This window comes from Ambystoma mexicanum, chromosome 7q (genome assembly GCF_040938575.1).
Source record: "Ambystoma mexicanum isolate Mex_15411 chromosome 7q, UKY_AmexF1_1, whole genome shotgun sequence".
NCBI lineage: Eukaryota > Metazoa > Chordata > Amphibia > Caudata > Ambystomatidae > Ambystoma > Ambystoma mexicanum.
Genome location: NC_090941.1, coordinates 1,004,741,535 through 1,004,767,878, shown reverse-complemented (window position 1 = coordinate 1,004,767,878; position 26,344 = coordinate 1,004,741,535).

The window sequence follows — 26,344 nt, the reverse complement described above, 5'->3', positions numbered from 1 at the left end:
CTAGAAAGAGACTACACATAACCCAGCCCTGAGGAAAGAACACAGAACAAGCAAAGATATTAGATGCAGCACTCTGGGTAATGAATCATTTGTGAAAGGCAAGCAAAAGCAACAATGTTCTTGAAAAAGGATATGTACTTGTGAGCAAAGGGTTCAAAGTGACCTAACCAGTCTCTAGGCCCCACAAATGGACCAAGGAGGCAGTTAGCAGTCAGTAGTACCTTCTATGCAGTTTTTGGTAGTTTGGCAGTGCAGGACCAGACTTCTTGGCGCTGTGCAAAGATCGGGAGAGAATAAAAGGCATTAATGATGGGTCTTGTTGGTTCAAAGGTGTTGAACAGCTCATGAAACATGCTCCAAGCCCAAGCAGTTCAACAGCAAAAGCACGGGGTTCCAGGCTGTTTTGGCTCTTAGGTTGCTGCAAATCCCACCCTAGTGACTCAGGGACAGGATGGGTCCTTGTTCTCAGGCTCTCAAACACTGTGGGAGGCTGGCACACAATTGCAGGTGTCCTCCAATATGATGAGGTCCTGCGTACCGCAGTGGCTGGAAGAGCGGCAGGTCTAGTTCCAGCAGAAGATTACCCCCAATGGTCCCTGCCGATGATCAGGGGACTGATCTCTCCTCTTCCATTGGAACGCCTGCCTTCTCCTCACAACTGGACAACTGTGAAAAGGAGGGCCCTCCTAGCAGGTTCAAACAAAATCATCTGAAGTGATCATTGAAGAAACACGTGTGAACAGGCGCGTTATGAATGCCACACCTAATCATATCATATCATATCATATCATGATCCACAGATGATTCAAGATGCTTTCAAGAACTGCTGGGAGACCCCTTCTTTTATAGACACAGGTCTCCAGGTGATTGGACTACAGCTAGCCTGCTTTAGAAGTCCCTTGAAGTGAGTGGACTTTGCTCTTCTGATGTCACACTGAAAGTGCTTCGCTCCAGAGGAAGTGGAGGGGACAGGAAAGAGAAAGAGAGGCAAAGAGATTCACAATAGTGTTCCCCTGACTACAACTCCCCCACTTACCTTCTCTCTAAGATGAACAACCTTTAGAAATGTGGCCCCATGGTGTGAGGCGGGGCTCTCTGTTAATGGGTGTATCCTTTAATTCCTGTTCTGAGGCTAGTGTTCTGTGGAGTGGCTGTCCCTGGGAGAAGAGTGTTACCTGCCATTACAAAGGAACAAAAAGAGGCACCCCACCAGGCTACATTCCTTCCAGTAGGGCAGGGTCCAACCTTTTTGGGGGAATACACATAACACTGCCACCACTGAAGTGGGCCAACGGGGATGACACATGTGCGATATCAATCTAATTTGACTTGGGTAACTCTGAGAGATGCTGGTAACCATACCCTAACTACCCACTGAATCCTCTCTTGCAAGTGTAGGAGCCTCAGAGGACTTAAGGCCCTGGACTGGGAGATAATGGTGAGACCAGTCACTCACACTCTCCAGCAAAGAAAATCTCCTGTTTTTGGAACAGACTAGGGCATTCACTCTGCACCTGTTCCCTTTGCCCTGTACCTGCTCTGTGGTCTGCTTCAACAGACCAGATAGTGTGGAACAACCCTGCTGTTCCAGACAACAGTCAGTCCGACCTCGGACCAGCTGGTGACAACTCACTCAGTCCTGGACTTCCCTTCATGCTAGAAACTACCTTGTCCACCATCTCAGGTTTCTCCTCTATGCCAGAAGTCAACCTTGAGATCACTGAACCTGGTGTTGACATGATAGTGGCTTCAGTGGCCACTGAACCCTCTCATGCAAGAGTAGGTACCTTAGGGGACTTCAATCTTGACAGCAAGTTACAAGGGACACCGGTCACTTGTGCTCTGTGGTTGAGGAAGCCTCCGACTGCAGCCCTCAAGTGAGTGCAGTCTCGTCTTCCAGGGGACCCACAGTCTGCTCGGGGTTCCCCTTGCAGGCAGGAGCCCCCTGCTTATGTGTCAAATATCCAGAAACTTTAAAATATGCCTTGGCAGTGAAACTAACATTAAAAGTATGCTCTTATTTTGGCTGACTAGGCTGTAGGCAGAGTCTGTTCCAAATCCCAACCGATGCCCACCTACGTGATGAATTGACTTCTGCCCTGCAGGAGTACAAGGATGAGTAGTGGTTAAAATGCCCACTCAGCCCTCACATTTCTACCAACACAATCAGATACAGTGAAGAGATATACCTCCTTTGCCTTTTCTGGTATGGTGGGCAGAGTAAAGGCTACACTCTTAAGAGGGGGTGTGAATGTGGTTCTGTAACCCTTAACATTAAAGGCGTACTGGGCAAACCATATATTTTCCTCTCTAACACCTAAACGAATATATGAACCACAAAAGAAGAGAGGATATTGAGCATTTTTTGTCACCTGTCACCTAAGTACCTGTCCCTACAAAAAGACTCTAGCTATCCCTAATGTGGGTGTTTCACACTAGCTAGCGGTGGTGGGCCGCCTATCTAGTTGAGGGATAGAGGTAAAAATCTTATTTTGTATGTAGCAAAAATATGATCACAATAACAAATGTAAAAAAGTTAAATGTAAAAAAAGAGAGCACATTTTTTGTGCAAACTCAAAACTGTCTTGGAAAGAGATTATTTTACTATGTAGGCATATGCGCATTCATATATATAATATGCATATAATTCAATTCCACAATAATTTGCTACTGCACACTGTTTAGTGGGTTAAACATAAGTTGTTTTAATTCAAATGCATACAGTATATTCACATAAGTGAAGTGCAAAACAGTTTTTATATATTTATTCAAATTGTACCAACATAACTCCGCTAGGAGGCACGTGCGTGTGTTTCACCCTTTCTTGGGCTTTGTCAAGGCACCAATACATTGGTTTAGCACATTAAGTGTGAATCATTGGTACAGTTCATTTGTTCGCATTATACAAAAACATTTTTCATCAGCATTTCATTAACAATGTTTTTCTTGTTGGTCTTCAGCTATTTTTTGTTCTTGAATAAACACATTTCCGTAGTCCTTAACTTCGATGAGTGGTTTCCGCTGTCCTGGGGTCCTGTTATAGTTGGAGATACTGCATCGTTCCGCAGTCCATTCTCTGGGTTGTGCCATGATTGGTTACATTTCCTGGGTTCTGATTGCGTGTACCATTCCTTATTGGGAGTTTGGCTCTCAGACTGCTATGAGTCCCGATCCAGGGGATCAGGGACAAGATGGGTTCTTGTTTTTTGGTTCCCAAACATGGGAGAAGGCTGGCACACAACTACAAGAGTCCTCTAATACAGCAAGGTGGTGGGTACCACTGTGGCTGGCAGAGAGGCAGGTCCTGTTCCAGCAGCAGAACTGTAGAGGAGCAGTCTCTCTCTCTCTCTCTCTCTCTCTCTCTCTCTCTCTCTCTCTCTCTCTGGTGACATACAGGTAAATATTGTATTAAGGGCGTTTAGCCCTTCTTCCTGATCAACATTATAAAAATCAGGAGTATTGTCCACTGAGGCAGCCAGGCGGCCCTTATTATAGGCAGGTACATTAGAAATAGGTGACAATGGACACACTTTTTAGAGCAACATAGAACATAAAGGAATGCTTAAATTGTGCACAACTTAATTAACACAGAATATAGATTTGTGATATAAAATATAGGTCAGTAAAAGACAGCCATTGTATTACAGATGGCTACAGGCCTCAAGACTCCATGAAGGTTTAAAAAAGGTGCTGTGTGCAGAAAAGGGAGTACATTGGACAGAAGCCAGTATATGGTGATTCAGCAGTTTAAATGGTAGGAATATACAGTTTCAGTGGTGTTGAAATGGTTTTTATAAATACAATTTGGCAGTGTGTTCAAACAGATAAGAAGGGCAAGATGACCTTGAACATAACGTACCAGAAGTATGACGATGTGCATCATTTGCTAAACTTGCTCTGTCTAGAGTTGCAACACATATCTCGTGGTTCTGTGAAATTTGGGAAACTACCAAGTCTTGCTAATTAGCATAGGCAGTCATGTGTTTCAGGAAGTGTTTATGTCCAATAGAAAACAAGTGATGTTTTGACCTGTACGTAAAATGGTCAATCAAATTCTATTGAAATATAAGGTTCATATTAGCATAACATCATTGCATAATCTGTTGCCATTGTATATAGCCATTATGTATGTAGTAAAACATGGAGACATTTCCTTTTTCATCTGTAAGAAGCAGTGATTAAGTAAATTTACTCCCAGCCAACTGCCCATATGTCTCTTCTTTGCACAAAAGTGTATATTCTTACAGGGATTGATTGCGATTGCAGAGAATTATGGCTGATAAGGACTTTCTTTACATTTGATGACCAATGAATGGGACCGTCTTAAAAACTTCAAAGACGGCAAAAACTCCTGTTCCCCTGACATGCCGCACTGAAGCACACAGGACCTTTGCAGGGGACAAATGAGGGATAAGGATACACTGCAGTTGACCCCATGTTTCAGAGCATATCTCTGGGCCCGGCAGAGCAATAGGGAAGTCAGACTCATAATTATCATAGCAGCGTATACATTGTGCAAGGAACAGAGATAAGGGAAGGGAAGATTGCATTGTATATAATTTATAAGTAACAGGATTTGGGTAAAGAGAAAGAAGGATTCCTCCATTTAGAGTTCTAACAGAACTCAAGGGCATACACTACTCTCCAATTGGGGTCATTTTTAGAGATACCTGAAGCAAAAGCCAATATGAAGAGTGAGTTGTCACACTCCAAGATAATGGAGTCAAGTTGAGATGAGGTGCCCCAGTATAAGAGAATGGGAGAAGACGGCCGTAAAGTGCACATTTGTGTTGGGGTTTAGTTGGGATAGTAAGTATATTTTGCATTTAGCTTTAAATATATATGGTGAATGGGGGGCGCTGTTGCGCTTGCTGAAGATGGCCACCTAATCGGGAGCTCCGCGTTGGAGGCGCCTTTCTCCTTTTATCCTGCCGAGGTGCACTGTGCGATCCTGCTCCAACTAACAGAGCCTGCATTTGTGACTTCGGACGAGGTCCCGGCCGAGCACCCTCATCAACATTCAGGCCCCCGGGCAGCCTGTGGCCACATCTCTCACCAGACATCACACAGCTTCCCTGACGGCCACGGTGAGTCCCTGGGCCCCTGGCGGTCTGCGTTTATCTTTGCCACAGCGACGCCCCCCATTGGGCAAGACCGCACCCCCCCACCCTGTGAATACAACCATTTGCATCATCTCCCGCACGTTGCGGGGGGCCCAGGCCTCCGGCTGCCATGATCGGTGGAGGTCCGGATCTGGACACAATCCTATGAGTGCTCCTGGGGGGCACGGGGACCCCAGATTGCCCGTCCCTGGCTGCACCGCGGGCACCCCTGGGCAGGGCCGGTGCACCCCTCTGATTCCTTGTGGCCCCAGGCCACTGTACACGGCTGGTTTCCTCACTGTAAGACTTCTGGTCATGCCGGCTCCCTGCTACTGAACATATTGGACCCTCCCTTCTCGGGTTCACCTTGGAGGCCGCAAATTTAAGCCCTGAGGAGTGGGAGTGAGCTTGCATCGCCCATCACCGCACCCGCCGAGGCACATCACCTAAACTCACTTAATTACCCGGCTGTCCGCGGGTCTGCGAGGCGACCTACGGTGCACCTTACTGGTTTCTTGGCGATCACCTCCCTACCGACACCCAGGGCACTCACTGCTCACTCCCTGCCCTCTACTGAGACACCTTTCTGCCCTGCATCTGGACATTATGCGCCTGTCTTTCCTCTCACTCAGGTGCCCCTGGAACAACATCACTGTGGCCCACACGTCCCTCTGACTGCTCATTACCTGCTTGTCTTGATCGCCAATCAGGAACATTAAAGACAGCTTTTACTAAGAGCGCCCACTCTCCAAGCCCCTATTACATGTACCTAATCATCTTCTTGGATTGCCCACTCAACTCTGATTAGAGGACGCTCACCTGAGATCCCGCGGCCCCTTTGCCTACCAGCATTCTGAACTTATTTAACGCAGTTGGGTTGTGCGGGGCACCCTGAGCGCCCGGCCTGGTTCTCGACTCTCCGCCTGTGATCTGCCTCCCTCTTGAGCTGCCTCGGTCCCCCCTCGGTGTGCCCAGGCCTTTGGGTTTGCCCCCGGCCAGTACCATGACCAAAGGAGCGGGAAAAAAACAGTGCTCCATCAACATGTTTGCAAAAACTCAGTCGAAATCAGCTGAGGGGGCACCGGAACAGGCGCCGTCCAACTCAACACCCTTTGACCCTGTCGATTCCCAAAGAATGATGGAATATATCCATGAAGGCTTCACCACGCTTAATTCCAAACTCGATGATATGAATGGTACCATATTCTCCATCAAAGCCCACATTGAGAGGACTGATGGCCGGGTGGCGGAGATCGAGACGAGGGTGAGTGCTACCGAAGACGACCTGGGCTCCCTCCGCGTGGAAGTCTCATCGCTTTCTAGCCTTGTCCTCGAGGTCAAGAGAAAGAATCAGGACCTCGAATCCCGCTCTAGGCAGAATAACCTTTGCATCATCGGAGTTCCGGAAGATGGCATCAGGGAACCTATGGAGGACTATGTAGAGCGCACACTATTAACACTTCTGGATTCTCCAAAGCTTTCTCCACAGTTTGCGATAGAGAGAGCCCACTGTGCCCTAACAGCTAAACCTAAGCCGGGTACACCTCCACGCCCCATCACAGCCAGGGTTCTAAATTTTCATGATGAAGACGCTCTCCTCAGGGCAGCAAGAGCCAAAGACGAACTACTATTAGGAAACGCCAGGATTTATCCATACCCTGACTTCTCTGTGGCTGTTCAGCTGGAACGCAAGACCTTCCTGGTGGTAAAGAAGAGACTAAGAGACCTGGGAGTCAAATACTCCATGCTATACCCTGCCGAGCTAAGAATTGAACACTCCAACCAGGTGTTTTTCTTTACAATCCCAGAGGAGGCTTCCAGGTTCATTGATGAGCACTTCCCCGGCTGACTCCCTCCTGCAGCGTCTATTCACTACTGTTACTTCGCTCTGCTAGATGTTTCTAAGTCACGACACCTCCCTGTTCTAGCAACCGTGGAGACCGTTTCTCCAAACCATGAATAATTTTTTAACTATTCAGGGCCTGTGCTGTGCCCATTTGCATAAGGTCCTACCTACGTTACGCACGACCTGCTCGTCAGGCACCATGTTTATCCTTAAATTGCCCCCAGTCCGGAGCATCGCCGCCAGGCCAGTTCACAGGCCACCCAGCGTTGATGCGACTGGTTTGGATTTGGTTAGTAGGGTATGGGGTTATCATTCCTCTGTTTGTGGGAGGGATGTGGGTGGGGGTGGGTGGAGTCGGTGTTATGTTACAAAAAGCTTGGCGTCCACAGAGGAGGTAGAGCATGAGGCAATGTCAAATCAGAGTTATTTGTGCTGGTGGCCGGCTGTTGCTTTGGACACGGGGGCCAAAGCTCTGATAAGTGTTAATCTCTCACGGGTACCTCTACACTGTTGACCGAGGATAACCTAACTTTCATGAGCTGAAATGTGCGGGGGCTGGGTAACTACAAGAAAATGAGACAACTGCACTCCAGGCTGAGCGACATGGGGTCAAAATCCTTTTCTTACAGGAAACGCACGCTTGTACTGAACACTGTGATAAATTTGCCAGAACGTGGGCCCTCAAAGATACTTCACTAACTACTCAACCCAAAGCCGTGGAGTTATGACCCTAATACCAGGAGCCTTAAGTTTAATTGCATATCATCACAGATTGACCCCCATGTCAGATATGTATTACTCCATGGCACCCTACAAAATAAGGAGGTGGTCCTATTAAATATCTACGGCCCCAACATTGACGATCCGGAGATTTACTTGCACCTTACGTCCCTTCTAGACAGCTTCCCTTTAATACCAATCCTATGGGGGGTGACTTTAATACGATATTTGACGTGGACCGAGACAGATCCGGCTCCAGACCCCGTCAACTCTCCAAAGCAGCCTACACTACATTGACATCCCTTCCCCGACTCGCACTCATAGATGCATGGAAACTTCTTTATCCCGATTCCCGCTCATACTCCTTCTACTCCTCAGTACACGATTCATACCCCGAATCGATAGATGGCTAGTATCTGACATACTGATAAGGAACATTGCTAGCTTAACGATCCTCCCCAGAAAACTCTCTGACCATTCACCGGTGACTATCTCCCTCTGCTGGGGCCCTGACCGAGACCATATTAGGCAGTGGAGAATGAAACCTCACTCTCTCCTCGACTCCGTCTTTAGCTCTGAGTTGGATACTGCCATTGAGGAGTTTTTCGAAATTGACGCTGGCTTGGTCTCTTCACAGGCCACCCTCTGGGAATCATTTAAAGCTTACATTAGGGGAATCACCCTATCCAAGGAAAATGGCATCCTGAGAGCAATCCGAAGGGATATCGCTGATGGTGAGGCTACGCTTTCCACCTTGGAATCTCAACGTGCATTACATCAAACCCCTGAAATCCTAGCATCCATAGGCACGGAATTCGACACTTTTCGCTCCACTCGGGGACCGCGAACTGAAGTTCTTGGACAACCCTGGCCTCGCTAGGAAATACGGGGCGGGCGAACGCCCAGACCGCCTTCTAGCCAGGCTACTCCGTCGCAAATTCGGCTCCCCGCACATCCCTGCAGTGGAGAGACCCGATGGCTCCCTGGCCACTTCACCGCAAGACATCAACTCTTTATTTCTAGCTTTCTACCAATCCCTGTATGCAAACGCAGACTGTGTCCTGATAGCAGAGATCGACTCCTACCTAGACAGCCTTCCCCTCTCGATCCTCTCCCCCAAAACCATTGGTTCTCTCGAGAGGCCGTTCACCCCCGAGGAGTTCTCAGATGCCATAGATTCACTGTCGTCTGGTAAATCCGCAGGCTCGGATGGCATCCCAATTGAATTTTACAAACATTTCAAATCGCTCCTACTTCCTTAACTGATGGCCTTCGGGGAGGAATCAGTGCAGGCAGGCAAATTTCCCCCCTCTCTTCATGAAGCCACAATAACCATCTTACTTAAGCCCGGCAAGTCCCCCACACAGTGCGGCTCTTACCGCCCACTATTGCTCATTAACTGTGACGTAAAAATATACACCAAACTACTAGCCCTACGCCCGACCCCCTTTATGCCGCACATCGTTCATCCAGACCAGTTAGGTTTTATTCCGGGACGCTCCACCTCCCTGAATTTGAGGCGGCTCTTCAACATAATAAGTAGGATCAACCCAAATGTTCACGCAGTAGCTGCCACGCTTGATATGCGAAAAGCATTCCATCCTTCCTCTCCTGGGTCAAGCTGCTATACTCCGCCCCAGTTGCCAGGGTCCGCACTGAGGACAGGTGCTCCCCCCTTTTTCGTATTGCTAGAGGGATGAGGCAGGGCTGCCCCTTCTCTCCCCTGGTCTTCGCTATAGCAATGGAACCATTTGCGGACATGTTGCATCAATCCCATGCACACAGAGGCTTACGAGCTGCTGGCCAGTCGGATATAGTTTCCCTATATGCTGATGATGCCCTTCTCTTCATTCGCTCCCCCTCCACCAATTTAGCTCCGATATTGGAAGATGTTGCCCATTTTGGGCGCATCTCCGGACTCAAAGTGAACTGCTCTAAATCTACCCTCTTCCCACTCACTGCATATGTCCCCCCCCCGACACCATGGGATTCACTTGGGCCCAGTCAAAGTTCAACCATCTCGGTATTGAAGTGGCTAGTCAGTTTGAATTGGTCTTTGAGGAAAATTATCAAAAATACCTTCCGAGCCTCGCAGTGAAGACGCTGGGCTGGAGTAGGCTCCCAATTTCCCTTGCGGACAAGATAGGGATATTAAAGATGGTGGTATTACCCCAGCTCTTGTACAGATTCACTAATATCCCCCAGTGGCCAGGGGAGGGGTTCTTCCAGGCATTAACCCGCACTCTTAACACTTTTTTGTGTTATTCAGGTGCGGTTCGTCTTAAGCTCAGGACTTTAACCACCCCAATGGAATACGGTGGTATCGGTGCCCCCGATTTCCTTAGATACTGGCTTGTAGCGCAACTCCAATTTGCTTCACACTGGTTCAACATAGCGGACCCCCCTCCCCATGTCAGGCTTGATAGGTTGGCGGTCATTGATCGCGATATCCGCTCCCTAGTTATCACACCCATAATAGTCCTAGACACGCTTGACCTGGTAGCTTGTACGTCCCTGACCCTATCTAAGAAATTGAAACTACTATACACTACCTATCCATTTCATGGTGACCTACCACTTTGGAATTTCCTTCCGGAGGTCCCGCATGTACCATCATGCACCGATGGGCTGAAGCGGGATATGGACGGATCCGGGACACCTTTGAACAGGGTAGCTTTGTTGAATGGCCAGACCTTCCATCGTCCCTGAGACGGGAACCATCTGCATGGCTCCAACACTCATCCCTCCGGAAAATGCTTAAAGGCAAGTACCCCACCTTCCCAGCAATTCCACCAGAGGATCCTGTAGTCACAGAACTAGCGGCCCCCACTCTGAGGGGTAAGGTATCTAGACTCTATGCCCTGGTCCAATCTAGATCAGCACCTGAATTCACAAAATTGAGACATGCATGGGAGGACGGCCTGGGGGTGGAGGTGACCGATGAACGTTGGGCCCTTATGTGTGCACGCATCCATGGGGTTTCCTTTAATTCCTGCTTTAAGCTGATTCAGTTTAAGGTGCTCCACAGATATCACTACACCCCGAACAGACTACACCGTATGTCGAATGACCACTCCCCAAGATGGCCCAGGTGTGGCTGTGATAATGCTGTCTATATCCACATGATTTGGTCCTGCCCCCGTCTTGCCCAGTTTTGGAGTGCAGTATGCTCCACCATGTCAACTATTCTCGAACACCCCATCACCCCATCCCCAATGAGGTGTCTATTCCATTACTTTCCTTAGCTTCGCCGGCACTCCAAGAGGCTGGCCGGCCTCTGCATGCTACTTGCAGTACGCTGCTTTTTACTCTGCTGGCTCCGGCCTGTACCACCCTCCTACGAGCAGTGGCTCAGGGCGGCTACATGGGCCTCGGATACTGAAGAATCCTGGGCTGTGCAACAGCCAACTCACTCGAGGCCCAGAGACATTTGGTCAAAGTTTCGATCCTATATGGTCTCCACAGACACCCCTTCAGACACTGAATCTCCGGTCCCTTCCCCTCCCCCTTCCCGCACCGCCTCCTGAATTACTGTTTCTACAGCCCTGCACCCGCTCTGCTTGTGTCCTCCTTGTTCATAATCAAGTTGTATATTGGCTCTCTGTACCTGTGCTGCTTCTAGGTTGTACTTGCCTTGAATGTTGTTCGCCTGTCTTTGTGCTGCCAAGCTAAATAAATAAAAGTTAAAAAAAAATATATATATATATATATATATATATATATATATATATATATATATATATATATATATATATATATATATATATATATATATATATATATATATGGTGAATGAAGCTGGATTACCACACATAAATGGAAAAATAGAGCATTAGCTTTTAATGAAAAACTGTTTTTGAATATTTTTTATGTTATATGTTTTATTGTGGGTCCATGAAGGCTAACTCATTGTATGTGGTATGTGTCTTGGGTTATTGTTTGTTGGAATTCAAGGAAATGATTTTCTTTGCATATGCCAAAGGATCCTTATTTTACTTTTTAAGAAAGCAATGCAGTTTTTGTCACAATTGCCATAGAAACAGAGCCACATTTTTGACCAGTGAAGATGTATATGTTGTGATGTGTCATTTTCACTTGGCATCGAGCAGAGATTTCATTTTTAAAGAATTTGGTTATTCAAAGTCTGTTTTATTTAGGCCTACACATTTGCATATCTTGTAATGTACTTAAGCTAAACAATAAAGGAGGTTTAAAGAAGATACAGTGTTTTTTTAATGCAAACAGTTCAGTTAAAGTGCACCACAATTTATGACATTGTCAAGTAGAGATAAACATTATTTTGCTTCACTAAGCAGAGGCGGTGTACCTTGTGACATAATAGAAAACAGCTAGCAGTCTTCAGTAGAAGACACAAAGGTGGGTGCTCAGAAAGCAGCAGGGCGATGGATCCAAAGGTAGCTCAATCGGTTAAGGCATGGGTCGTTCAGTTTCCCGCATTGATTGCAGTAATATGCATTTATTATTACTATTAACATTATTATTAATATTACATTTTTATACCGAGCAACACGCCCATAGGCCTCAGTTCGCTCACAGACAAAACAGTACACATAACACAAGCAAATTATCCAGTTAGAAAAGAGTCAAGACGGCAGAAAAAACAGCCATATACTACCCAAAACAAATCCTTATAATTGGAAAAAAAAGGTTTCAATAGCTTTCTTAAAGCCAGCAAGACATGTGATATCTCTAATGTCACAGGGGAGAGAATTCCACAAATTCAGGGCACAGATGGCGAAAGAGGTTCCATCAAATTGTTTCAATTAGAAACGAGGCACTGAAAGTTTGCCAAGACCGTTGGAGCGTAAACACCGCAGGACAGGGGCCTTCTGAAGCCGCTGTGCCGCATAGGCCAGCGGTGGGTCCGCCATACATTCATGTGTAACGGACAAGATCTTATGAGAAATCTGATGGTGGACTGGTAACCAATGCAAACATTTCCTAGCCTGCGAGACATGCTCTGCTCTAGCCTACCCACACACAGCTCTAACAGCCCTGTTTTGGGCCACTTGTAGGGTTTTGATATTATCCTTTGCTGTGCCCACTAAGAGGCTATTGCAGTAATCGGTTCCGGAATGTATCAGAGCCGCAGACAACATAGATAGGTTGGCTGTGAATAGGTATGGCTTAATCTGCCTAATCAGCTTGATTGTATAAGCACATACAGATTTGCTGTGAATAACATGTTGTTTCAAAGAAAGGCCTGAGTCCAAATAGACTCCAAGGGCCTTTACGCAGGGGCTGTCCTGAATACTACAGTCAGCAATCATAAACTGCCTGTATTCAGAGTGAAGCCTTTCACTCGGAGGCTGGAGCCCACCAGCATAAGCTTCGTCTAACTGTCATTGAGGACCATTGTGTTAGAGACCATCCATGCCTAAATCATCCCCCCAACCCCCTGTTTTTTTTATTAACACTTTTTTTACCAGCCAAACCACAAAAAAACATATAATATAAAAAATAAATATTCAACATTTTTTTTTCAACATTCTTTTTTTCGAAATTAATGCATTCGAAATTATTCATTCGACATTTTAACTGCACACCAAACTACAGCTGTAGAAAAGGGAGGGTTCACAATTCCAGTCAGTAAGGGTGCTATGTAGCCTATGGAATACTTAATTATGCTAGCTGGACATACATCACTCAGACAGACGGATGATTTCCGCTCCTTCACAACCCTTATGATGTCAGTATCATTAATCTGTTCAAAGCAAAACTCAGGAGGCTCATTGGGTAGAAGCATCTGGAAGTTATCATTTAGAGGACAATCAGCTGGGCTGACAGAACTCCCGATACGAGCATTAATTGTTCCTTGATTTTTAGAGAGCAAAAGAGCGTGGTCAGGGTTGTGTTAGAGATGTTAGTAAAGTTGGGATCAATTATAGATGAATATTCATGGAGAAAACTTGGAGAAATTATGAGAAATATTTTGATTTTTAGGAAGCTGGATTGAGCTGTTTTGCAAGTATGATACAGAAGTAAGAGTTGGTTTAAATTTGGACTGGGCAAAGGTAATAGTAACACTCATGTAAAGCGCTTTGGATTAAGGAGCTATGTAAATACCACAGCATATATATACATTGAGTTATGCTGAAATGCGACATAGAGGAAATGTATTTTGCTTCAAACTGATAGTTATCGGTTGATAATACGGATATGAGAATGAGAGGAGAACATTTTGAAATGGTCGTTTGAAAAACAAATATAAATAGGAATGACACAGAGAGGGTGTATAAAGTAGTACTGGTGAACCTTTTTAAATGAGAAACAGAGCAAGTGGCATAAATGTATTTATGTACAGGATGTCTTTTGAATATATGAAAAAAAATGACAAAGAAGTAGATTAAATAAAAAAAATGAATCTCTTTTTTAGCAGGTGTAATCTGAGGCATCAAAAGTGTGTATATGTGATTTGATTGAATAAGAATAAGTAGGGTTAGAGATTATATATATATATATATATATATATATATATATATATATATATATATATATATATGTGTGTGTGTGTGTGTGAGGCATGCCTATAATTAGTGTAAATTGTGAATAAAGGCAATTTTTTAAAATCTGTAATTTATATTTATTTTTTAGAGTGATCAAGTATGTTGTATATAATAGTAAAGTGATTTTGGACTGACATTGCCAGCAAAGAAAATATTAGAATGATTGTGGTCATATATTTCATAAAAATGTATTTTTAATACAGAGCTTTAAGTGAAGCAGGGGCTCGGTGCCACTCTCATTGAAAACGTTTTTAAGAGTCAGGATTCATTAAATTAACTTTCATTTTCAAGCTTTTTCTGTGCTATATTAGTAATAATGGTGTTTATGGAGTAGAGGATGTGAGTTTTAGTTTGATTTAACAACACCAGCTGAAGAAATGTGAGATTAGCTAGGTTTTGAAGAAAAAACATGAATTGTATATTTATTTGTTACATGTTATGCTGAAATGATGGGCTTGGGAAGCCCCTGTTTTTGATTTGGCGAGGGTCTATATTTTTTTAATATATTTTGTTTTGCCTAAAGTTCATGCGGGACTAACCATATTTTGAGCACATTTTTTAACACTAGAATTCATCCCCATTCATTACCTATGTATGGATTAGATTTACTTTATTAGATTATTTAAAAAATATATAATAATAAATTACAGAAGCCACTTCCCATTTTATCGTTTTAGTAGTTATTTGGGATTTTTTAGAGCTATCCCAGATTCTTTATTTTTTAAGGACCTGATCATAGACATTATATTAGCACACACCAAAGCACCCATGTTTTTTATTTCCATTTAAACATTGTAGTTATTTTTATTAGTAATAGTTGGGGCATTTTTAAAAGGCATATACTATAGGTTTGCACAGAACAGAGTCTCTCTACGCTGTCTATCCTTGTGACTGTGCATAACACACCAAACCTCCATTGTCTTGCTGAGCGACCGCAGAGCTGATTGCTGAGGTGATTGCAGTCAGAAGCAGTCAACAGCAGGCGACGAGAAGCGTGCAGCAGGCGATGAGATTAACAGCACCCGCCTAAACGGTATATGGACCTTAATATTTTTTTATCATCATGACCCCAGCTACGGCCTCCCTCAGACTAAAGTCCCCCTGATTACGCATAGAGGATCAAGGAGGTCATTCATAGAATTTGGCGCACAAGTGGCACACGCAGCTCATTTCAGTGCACAGTGCACAGCGTATTCATGGATTTCAACATCCATAACCAGCCGCGGCACAGAGTGGCGCAGCGACCCCGCAGCAGTATCAGTTATGCCCCCGACCCCACCCAGTGCGCCAAAAACATTGCACAAATCCCCTACATGGCACAAAGGACAGTGGACCAGCATACAGCCCCACAACCACAAAAATCCGTGTAAAACTCCCCGCGCACCCCTCGCAATACGCGTACCCCACTCGCGCTAGTGAAAACACGTGTAAAAGTCTGCACGCACCCCTCGGAATACACGTACCCCACTCGCGATAGCAAAAACACGTGTAAAAGTCCACACACACCCCTCGGAATACACGTACCACACTCGCGCTAGCGAAAACGCATGTAAAAGTCCACACGCACCCCTCGGAATATGCGCACACCGGTCGCGCTAGCGAAAATGTATGTAAAAGTCCACGCGCACCCCCAGAATACACGTACCCCGCCCGTGCTAGCGAAAACACGTGTGAAAGTCAATGCACACCCCTGGAATACACATACCGCTTCCCACGAAGAGCACGTACAGAGCGATGGAAACCCATGTGGGACCTTCAACCCGAGGCGAGGGAAACGCCCACGCGCACTTTACATCACTTACGCGCTTACGCGCTAAGGGCCTTTCCTCTGAATTTATGCAAACGTGCTATTTTTCACGTGCCAAATCACTCCGTATCAAGCTGGCCAAGCAACAACACACGGAAGACCACGATCCTGTCCAGAAGGCCGAATTACTGCCCCCAGAGCCCCGAGCAGCCTCCCACGAGCCATCTGCTGCTGCCTGCCTGCCTGCTGCCACCGTGCCCTGCCATTTGGGGCCTGCACATCTGCCATCTGCAGGGGTCCAGTTGCTGTGACCACCCCTGCTGAAACAGAAGACTCCCAACTGAAGTTCCATCACTCCACAGCCCAGCCCCAGGACCCAGTTGCCCACCCACACCTGCCTCGGGGGTTGCCATGTCTGACACAACACCTTCCGACACCAGTGGCAACCCCCCAAAAGAGAGGCAGAGGGCTATCAGCTTCAGTGAAAATGAAGTTGGTATCCTGGTGGAGCAAGTTCTATGGCATTATGATGCCCTCTTCACACCATCGTGTGCCGACAAGGAAGGACGGAAGAGGATCTGGAACGACATAGTGGGTGCCATCAACGCGGAGGGGGTGGCACCCCGCGACATCAAACTTGTCCAGAAGCGGTCGGAGGACTACAATTCCAAGACGCTCAAGAAGTCCCGGCGCCTCTTGGAAGCAGCGGATGCAGAGGGGCGCCAGGTCCAGCTTACCACCCAGCAGATGAGGGTCCTGGAGCGCATTCACCCAGAGTTTCACCACCAGATCCTCAGGATGCAGGCCCGTCTGGAGTCGAGCGGTAAGTGGCCATGCATTCACGTTTAAAAAAGGGCATGTTGCAGTGTGCTGGTAGTTAGCTACTTGGCTGCATGTGTGACATGGGTCATGTTTGGATGTGTGTGTGCAGGGACATGATGGTGCTGCATGTGAGTCCAGTCAGGCGTGACCCACATGCATGGTGTATGTGTTACAATGCATCATGCGGAGCAGCATGCGGAACGCACACATGTATACATGCCTGTGTCTGTACTTTGACATCTTTGGGGTGTGAGAGATGTGTGCTGCTGTCATGGACATGCATGATGTACATGTCCGTGTGTCTGAGTAGTGTGTGCACCATGGATGCATGACACATGCCTATGACGATGTGTTGATTCACTGATACAGCCTAGTCATCCCTGTATCCACTATGTCTGGGGCTATATACCGGGCCAGATGCATTACCCTCAGGTGATTTGTTTGCATGTGACCAGCACATGAGTATCAGCCCACCTTTGGATGCAACTACGGTGCCTTGGACATGGATGCCAATGTATGTTGCATGTGCCATGCCTGTTCCTGTATGTGTGTTGCCTGTACTGACCCATGTGTTGTGGAGGGGCATGATGGAAGTGACGTTTGACAGTGCCACTCATGTGCTATTTCTTTATGTCTAGGGGACTATAGTTCAGTACCCTGATGCTTGCGTTCAATGTCTCCCTTTACAAAGCGGCGAGTGAAGAAGAGGGTGGAGACAGCGCTGTGGAGGAAAGCGGCAGGGATGCCTCCACCGGCTGGCGACGCAAGGCCCAGTCACACTCCCAGGAAATTCCATCATCCGGGAGCGAGGGACTGGTGCTGCGTCTGCCACTACGGCTGCAGCAGAAGGGGCGGATGAGCCCCCACAGGGGCTGCAACAACGGAAGATGGTGCAGAGCCATCCAGGTTGCTGGTGTGTATAGATGAGGAGGAGGCCGCTACAGAGCCTCACATGGGGTCTGGTGGGGGTGGTACCACTGGTGCAAGTGGTGCAGTCCAGGGGCATGAGACAGCACAGGTTGCCGCAGAGGTGCCTGTGCATGTCGCTGTCCCTGACACTGTGACTGCATCACCATGCAACAGCAGGGATGCCCCATCCCAGGCCCATCCGCATGTAGGGGGGGGTCCATGTCATCTGGCACTCCTCTACCTGCAGACGAGGGGACCCGTGACCCGATTGAGTCCGTCCTGATTGGTGTTGCGTTGCGCACATGTGACATTTGTGATGACATGCGTGCTTCCTGGGGGGACCACGCATGTCATCACGAGATCTGTGTGCCAACGTGGCCCAGTTGGGAGGGACCATGGTCGGGGGTTTCCTCCATGTGTCGGCCAGTATTGCGGCCCTCTCCTCCTCTGTGCACACTATACGCCAGTCATTCTACGTGCCGTCTTCCAGCCCAGATGCCACCAGGGTCCCCTGTTGATATACCCCAACCAACGCAGCCAGCCTGGTGGAGATCCACTCCCTGCCACAGTCGGGAGTCAGAGGTCCAGCAGGGGTGGCCACCCCACCAACTGAACCCCAGCGGATGGAGGATGTGCCAGCATCATCGGGCAGGGCATGTCCACGACTGCACCGGTGGATTACATCCTCTCGGATGCCGCTGTGGTGGCAGAGGCAGTTGCGTCAGAGGCAGCAGCAGGCTCAGCATGGGAGGCATCATGGCTCGGGGCCATCAACATCACAGGGGCAAGCAACGGCTCAAGGGCAGGAGGACCCTGTATTGGGAGTGTCTTCCATGTGGCAGCAGTTGGGCCAGCAGATAGATGCGGAGCGGCGGCAGGCGGAGGAGGCACGGCTCACTATGGTCAGGGCAGAGAACTCCATGCGCAGGGATTGAGGCGGGCTGAGTGCCTCGAGGCAACTCGCAGGGAGTTAAAGGAGGGCATGGCTGCATCCCTGCGATACCTCAAGGCCAGGGAAGAGGCCCCCCTCCGGGACGTTGAAGAGGAGTTCGATGATGCCCTGGCCCGGAACATCAAAGAGTGAGCCATAGGACTTGCCCGCCGCCTTTGTACATAGTTCTTTAGGGTTAGGTTTCCTTTGTTTAATATTTTTATTTGGAGTTCATGGACATTGCTCCACTTTATGTATATAGTTTTTTATTCATATGACTTTTTTGTAGGTTTCCTTTTGTTTGTGGATCATGGACCCTTTGGACTTCCATTGTATATAGTTGCAGACTTGTACATACTTTCTTTCTTTGGACATTCCATGGAGCAATGGTTTTCATTTTTTTAATGTACTTTATATGGACAATGGCAATGGACCACTTTTCTAGTTTCCTGCTGTGGATTTTAGTTTTACATTGGAATTCTTTCATTTCATTTTTTTCCTTTCATTATTTCTTAATTTGCACATTTGATTATTCATTTTGTTATTTCATTACGTTTTTCAATACATTTCATATTCCTTCATTATTGGTGTGGTGCACTCTCATTGGTTTTGTGCATGTCTCTATGAGCATTGCCTCAGTCATGTGTTGCCACTGTGTGGCTCTGTTGTACACTCATGCATGGCCATGCTGGTTCTTTTGAGACTCTCATGGCATGGCTAATTTGGAAGTGGGTGCAATGGATGGTTGCGTGCTTGTACTGGGGGCTAAGGGGGATTTGGGTTGGCATGGCCATGGGTCTGTTTTGTCATGACATGTTGTTTGGTGGGCCATGTGTCGGGGCCTGCTGGCAGGTGCCCGTCAATGGAGGGTGCCCATCTTGCCATGAGTCTGGGCCTGCTGGCAGGTGCCCGTCACTGGTGGGTGGGTGGGGGACGTGAGTCGGGGCCTGCTGGCAGGTGCCCGTCACATCTGGGTGGGGGACATGAGTCGGGGCCTGCTGGCAAGGGCTTGTCACTGGTGGGTGGGTGGCTTTGGGGACATGAGTCGGGGCCTGCTGGCAGGTGCCCATTAATGGTGGGTGGGTGGGTTGGCGGGGGACATGAGTCGGGGCCTGCTGGCAGGTGCCCGTCAATGGTGGGTGATGTGAGGTCCTCCTCCCACTCAGTGACCAGGTCTAGGATGATACAAGGTGGAAACCTAAACCTTCCATAGACCTGGTCATCAGGCATCCCAAAAAGGCTGGTCCTGGGCAAAAAAATGCAAGGCCTGGCTATTCTCCTCCTCCTGCGGTGTCCCACAATCAGTGCTGCGACAAATGGGACATTCTTCATAGCTGTATATACGTGTTAGTTGTTTGCGCGCACTTTTATACTGCGCGGGGACGCTTCTGCCTGCCTTCGTGTGGCAGACGTGTTTACGCCTGTGCGCGTCTTTTGGCGTGCGCAGGTTTCCCGTATTCAATTCCATGAATACGTGTTGTCCACGTGCGTGTCGGCATTCCGTGTATTTCCCTACAGTACTTCCCCAGTTATGCCTTCTTTTTCACATGTTGTTCCCCAATCCGCGTGTTCCATCCCGTGTTCCGCCCCCTTTTTGGTGTGTGCGCTGACGTTGTGCGCTTTCGCTGTGCACATCGCACACGGTGTTCTGGATGTAGCAATGACATGTGCGCCCGAGTGCGCCACCCGCGGATTTGGCACACATCCCAGGGAAAACACGTGCAGGGCCTTCCATGAATCCAGCTTGCGCCACGAATTTCGGCGCACATTTGTTCCATGAATCGGCCCCCAAGTGCGCTAGCATTCGAAAACTCCTTGGTGGCCCATAAAAATAATTAATCACTAGCAAGCTGGGCATGAGAAGCCAAAAACAAAAGGCGGCTGATGGAGAACTCTTAAGCCTTGCAGAAAACGGCGACGTACAGGATCTCCTTTGAGTGTCAGAGTTAATCTCCCCTTAGCCGTTGGAATGAATGCCTCCGCGCAGGTGCAACTGGAAGTGCCTAGAGTAGTAAGGAATATACCTTCACCAGCTGACATGGGTGATCTGACTACTGAACTAGCTGGGCCCATAGCAAACAACGGAGGCAATGTTTCCAATCTACATCAAACGAAAGATTGTAAACTTCATAACCGCTCAAAACGAAGGACTAAAGTTTTAAACACCTCTCCCATAGCCGGTTTGCGAAATAACAGACGTCTTTCCAGCAGCAGGCGCCAGCACAGAAATTAAAGTTCTACCTGCAATGCATGCACTTGCCACCATTGACCGAACTCATGTACATGATCTTAGCATGATCGATTTCATGAACACTATTTCTTCAGATCGACATACAAAATGCGGAAAGTGGACAGAGTGTCATTCAACAAACTTGTGATGATTCGATAATGGGGTCTCCATCTGACTTAAAACCCATCATAGAAGCAGCTCATATGACCCATGAAATACAGGATGGCACTCAAAGCTCAAATACATCTTCCCAACCGTCTGAGTCCCATCTTCACTACATGCTTTGAGAAATGGATGACAAAATACGACTGACATCCCCCAGTGTCTCAGCGTTGAATGCTGTTCTAAGTTCCTATGTAAACCTCTACGATAATGTCTGGGAAGAAGTCAGAGTACACACTGACTGCCTAAATGAAGTCACTCAGAAATTAGACCTCCTGATTGCTCAGCTGGTTTCTCAGCAGGAGCCTCCTGCACATACCTTGCGAGACCCATGCGTGAAGCCATCGCAGGATCAGGAAGGCCGTTTGGGTCATCAAGAGCCCTGCCAACACAATCGAGAGCCAAGTACATAAAAACATTAGGCAACCCAGTAGAGGAATCTGAGGTTTCAGAAACAACTGAAACACAAGTAAAAAGGAAGCCCTCTTCAAACCTACAAAGTTTGTCTGGGACCGGCATGCTAAAACTGTTCAAAGCACGAGTTGAGAAGAAATTGGGTTTTCCCAAAAAGAACAGCAACCATAAGAATCAGCTAAGAAAAGCACAGAATGTAACGCAGAAGTTCCCGAGTGGCCTACGCGTGACTGAAAAAGCAGCTATGGAGGCAAAGACAGCCAAAGTGTCTACCCACCCGAAGACCAACAGGCGACCCGTTTTTGTAGGAGGCCGCTGTGGTGGGACCTGTGGAGGAGCCATGACGCCAGCCAGCAGCCCATAACGAAGAAGCAACATCAGGAACTGCAGTGTACAGAGGTAAACGGGACGCCATACTCATCCGTTCAGAGGCTGCAGAGCCATCAGTGTGTGCACAGCAAGCCCCGATATGCGAACAGGACCTGCAGAATCTATCTCTATGAGTCTTCTTAGGGTCCATGTATAAACAGAACATGCTGATCTTGTTGATTTAGAAAGAGTTCATGATGGTGCATTTTTCAATGGAGTGTGGTGTGGATGGGTTGGGCAGAGCGTTGATGAAATCCTTGATGGCTTTGAAGAAGGCTCTGCTTTGATTGTTAGTGTTGTACTGTGAAGGTCTTTGACTGCCTGAAAATTTGTTTTAATGACTGTCAAAAAGCAAGTCATAGCAAAGTGATATGGTGGAGAGGATATATCTAGAGCCAAAGTATTATCTGCAATCATGTATCCAAGTGTTAGGGAGATTTCTCACACAAGTGCTTAATTCCCTCTACCTTAGAGCCCTCCAGCTCTTTTGCTATATTTTGGGCCTTAGAACTTTTCATTTTCAATGTATTTTACTTTTGTGTTCTTTGGTTATGGAGTTTTAAAACAACTCCATAGGCATCATATGTTTCTGTGTGTCACACAGCACATTCAGTGCAGTGGCACAGGGGTGTCTTTCAGACTCCCCAAGGTTTAAATAACTTCTCTGGGACTGACTACCATCTCCCAGAGTATGTAAAGTTAAATTGGCTGTACTAGTCTTTTTAAATTTACTGACCCAGCACACACTATCTTCCTATAGAGTGCTGGAGGGGTTGCCTAGCTTCCGCTGAGTCAACACACTCATGTAACAGTCAAATGTTACCTTTTCCTACTTTAAATGGCTGGTGGCAGTGGTTTAGATAAACTACTGTGATTTTTCCCGACCGCTAACAACGGTAGCTAAAAATCGGGTCAGCCATGTTTTTCAATATGGCGCCCGAGACCTATCTGTAAAAACAGACTCTGGTCATCTTTTTTCGCCATTTCTTTTAGGAAAAGTCCTTCTTGTGTTTGTCGCCATGCACCAAATCAGATTGGGTACCTTTGTTCGTTGGCCTTTGGCGGCTTTCAGTGCTGAAGCCTTCCTCTGGCGCCTGAGTGTCTGGGGTGGACAGGATGTGAGGGAGGTGCCCAAAACGCCCTGTGCCTAGTCTCCTAGGAGACCTGAATGTACTCTGGCATGATTGGCCAGCTGACTGTCCTGCCAGGACAGCCACCCTGCTGTGTGAGTGACAGCCAGGCTGGAATAAATGGGGGAAAACTGTTTAAAAGCAGGTGTCTGGGACTTGGAAAGCAGAGTTGACCACTGGAGCGAAAGAACCGAAGATGAGCTGAAGGAAGAGGACTGCTGCAACGACTGGACGACAGGTGAAGCCCTGCTGCAGGTCCGAATTGCCTGAAACTCCAATCAACAGAGAAGCCCTTCAAGGTTTACTTCTTCCCTTGAATTTGGTGGGAACAACCAACTCGTAAGCCACCTGGACACTGTTCCCATCTGGTCGAATTTTCAGCAAAGTGCTGTTGAAAACCGGATAGCCAGAGGGAAGGAAACCAGCCTGTGGACTTTAAGCCACTCACACCTTAAACCAACGTCTTGCTAAGCTTTTGGCCTCATCCCTGGGCAGTGCAGGAACCTCCCGACATCCTCCTTCTTGTCCCCACGACTGAAGCACAGGAACAGCGAGATCTGCTCAAACTGCCAGGAACAACTGCCTCAGCTACAGCTCTTCTTCATTAGCAAGGTACTGTGCAAACGCGGTCCGGAAATCTTTTTGGCCATCGAGAAAGTGCGTTAAACTTTCCTCAACTTCGAAGGCTTGTCCTTCCCTAAACATTTGTCAAACATTTCGACTAGCCAAATTCTTCGAAACTCTGTGGCAAAGACTTTACCATTACTACCAGAACTGTGCTATCCAATACAAAGACTCTGAACCATTTACTTTGCCCCAGGCCTGTGAGATGAATTGCTGGTTGTAGTTACTGAAACCCTTTGCCCTGCCTATGAATGTATTTGTGCTGTTGATTCGCATAACCTTGTATTTTTACCTCTTTTTAAAGTATATGAAGTGCCATTTTGCTCCCACTTCATTGGAAAGCTAAACTTGTTCATTTTACTTTCCGGTTGTGTATTTGTGGTTTATTAGTGTGTGATATTGAGCTGCTCTTGCTAGTGTAATGTTTTCTAACTGACTGAGTAAATAAATGTATATTCCTTTACCAAGAAACCTTGAGTTAGTGTCATTTGAATCACTGTATTAGTTGGTCCTTTGTGTAACTTGTTCTACTGCTCACTTAAACTCTTGAGATAAGTCTGGCTGCTCAGCCATCGCTACCACTTTACTGTGTAGTACAGGCTTGTACCAAAGGTGAAATTGTGCTTACACTTGTAGGCCTAATTGCATGTAGTGTTCCCAAAGGGTACTGCATGTGATTCTGCCTACCACTGGTGTACAGCGGTGAGGATAAAGTATACTTGTTACATTTAGAGTGCTACTTTTACCTTTGCTCAAATAACCTTCACAAGGCTAAGCAACACTAGAGAAGCAATTGCTTTATCATGACTGATATGGAAAGCTACAGACAGGAGACCCTCGTGACTTTAACTGTTGATCAATTGAGAGATATGTGTAAAGCTAGGAATCTCACTCTAAAAGGCAAAAGGGTTGAATTGATAGAAAAGTTGTTAGAATACCAAAGTCTGAGGAGTGGGTCTGAAACCCCCACCCCTGCAGCAAATGTGGAAAATGTTGATGATGATGATAATATGTCTGAGAGTAACTCAAATGCTATTGATGAGTTAGATGAGGAAGATGTTTTACCTCTTCCTGCTCATAGGCCTCAACCTTTGACCACAGGGACTCCACCAGGTCCAACGCTAAGTCCTGAATTTGTCTCTTTAGACAAACTGAGACTTGATTTAAAATTTAAAAGAATCCAAGCTCAAACTGATAGCAAACATCAAGAACTTAGTCTCAGAGAAATGGAATTGAATCATGCACTTGAAATGAAAAAGTTGTCTCTTGAAACTGGTTCTCTCCCAGAGTCCTCTAGATCTTCCAGTCCTAAGAGAACTCGCATGGCCAAAGATGCAGTAAGTATGTATGAGGTTAAGCTTTATATTTTGGATTGGTTGGCTGCTTTTGAATATAACTATGGGATTCAAGACATTACAGGGAATCAGTTGAATCCTTGGCTTTTTTCTAGGCTACCCCATGTTGCAACTGATGTGGTAATGGAGTTGGGGGATATAGACAGAAAGGAGTATGAAACTGTGAAGCTAGCTTTGATAGCTAGATTTGGGAAGACCCCTTCTCAGTATTTTAAGAGGTTTAGAACCCTCAACAAGCATGACGGTACCTCTTGGGCTACCTGGATGACTGGGGTAACTCAGAAGAAGGAGAAGGGAAAGCAGCACAAGAAAGACAATGACGAGAATTCTAATACTTGCACTCCAAAAGAGGGCCACAAACATAACAAGGGTAAGCCCCCTGGGAAACCGAATCAGGCTAGTGTACCTCCTGGTGCCAAACCAAAAGGAGGTCAGAACAACCCCCCCATTCATAAAGACCTTTGGAAAATGTTAGGCGTGTGGGTCAACTGACCATGTGAAAGGAGAACACAGATGCAAGGGTAAACCTGCAAGGGTCAGCACTGCCTCCTTAGCCTTCTCCCCAGAGGAAGAAGTACAAATGGCTAGTGCCCAATTTCAACTATTTGCTGGAGCACCCTTGGGTCTTCAAGCTACTAAAAATAAAAGGGTGCTTTGGTGGTTGCTGGAACATTCTCCAGGGACCTTAGCTTGTCCCTGGCTAAAAAGAATGAAACAGATGGCCACACGTTTAAACTTAGGGCCTCATTACACGGATGGCGGCGAACCATGGCGCTATTAGCGCCATGGTTCATGCCGGTAATTTACCGGCACCGCCTTGGTGGAAAGGGGAATTACCGCCCCATTCCAAGGTTGGCGGGCGGTAAATTCCCCTTCCACCATTGCCCTTCCCCATTCCCATTTTTGCCCCACAGGGCATAATGGGAATGGGGAAGGCGCTAATTACGGTACCGCAAATTGCGGTACCGTAATTAGCTCCCTGGGTCCCTTTGCGGGTTGGTTTTTAACGCCTGCAAAAAGCAGGCGTTAAATTCCCCAACCCGCAAAGGGACCTCATAGTAAGGCGGTAAGGATTTACCGGTACCGGTAAAATACCGGTACCGGTAAACCCTTACCGCAATCCGTGTAATGAGGCCCTTAGTCTATCTGTGGGATAGTCTTTTGCACATTACAAGTAGTGAGAAAAAACAAAATTAAATCTACTTTTAAAGAGTGAGTGGAAACCATGTTGGGGAAAACCTGTTTTAGCAGTGTACATTCTCGTGTTTATTTGAGAAACAAACAGTGCTTTTGGTTATAAACACTATTTCTACACAATAGAACCCTTTTACATTAAAACCATGCACCGCAAAACGAGGCTATCCTAGGGACAGTGATGGAACTGATACCTCTACGTGTTGTACTAGCATAAAACAAGACCTTATGCATTTTCCTTTTCCTTCTCCTCTTTATGCTA